Source organism: Octodon degus, unplaced genomic scaffold (genome assembly GCF_000260255.1).
Source record: "Octodon degus isolate 3935 unplaced genomic scaffold, OctDeg1.0 scaffold00027, whole genome shotgun sequence".
Classification (NCBI taxonomy): Eukaryota; Metazoa; Chordata; class Mammalia; order Rodentia; family Octodontidae; genus Octodon; species Octodon degus.
The window spans coordinates 5,742,242-5,743,165 of NW_004524603.1; positions in this window are offsets into that span (position 1 = coordinate 5,742,242).

A 924-nucleotide genomic window follows, 5' to 3' on the forward strand; every position below is an offset into this window, starting at 1 on the left:
CTTGTGCTTGCCAGGCAAGCGCTTATTCTACTGAGCCATCTCTCTGGCCCCATGCATTTCCATTTTTTTGGTTAGTTTTGTCAGAGAAGGGCATTCCATTGTTATTTAAATACTGTAGGTGCATGAATTCAGCAGAATATCCAAATATAGTCCAATAGTCCATAATAGTAGTAGGTTTCCCATAAGACTGTCAACGTCCAAAGTTGTTGACTTGAGCATTTTACAGCTCATCATATTAATATGGCTTTACTTTTTATACTTCATTGTTTCTTTTGTTTTTTGAGTGCCACCAAGCCTTCCCCAGGAAGGGTCTGTTAGGACACTGTATGGCTCATGCAAACTCCACCCCCAGCCCAGTCTGATAAATTCTTTGTCTCCCTGCCTCCTTCCCAAGGGTCCTTGTTTCTCTTTGGCAGCCCTCCTGTGCCAAACAGTAAAGGATTTCTTACTTCTCTCCCGCTTCTCTTTCACACCAATCTGAGTGTAGGATTGTCCCCTGATTGTTTTCCTCTTAGTTGTTTTGTTACCTCTATGCCTCCAGTAGACATTCAAAACAGCAACTATGGATTGCGGGTGCCTTGGGCAATACAGAAAGGGGGTGGAGCTCAGAGGTGTTCTGTGCAGAGGTGGGGCTTTTGGAAAGGGTTTGGATTGCGGGGAGCTATACTCACCAGTGGGTTAATCCATCGATAGTTTGTAGCTAAAAGTGTGGTTACGAGGTTGGGCCTGGTCTGAGGAGGTGGTGCTGGGCCTGGAAGGGTTTACTGCCCTCCCTGCCTCCTCCCTTCTCACTCTGCTTCCTGGCCACCATAATGTGTGCGTCGCTTTCCCCACCAGAACCTTCCACCATGCCCTGTCTGCCCAGAAAGCGGCTGACAGTGGCTTGAGTCTTCTAAGAACTGAGCCAGAACGCATTTCTCCTCC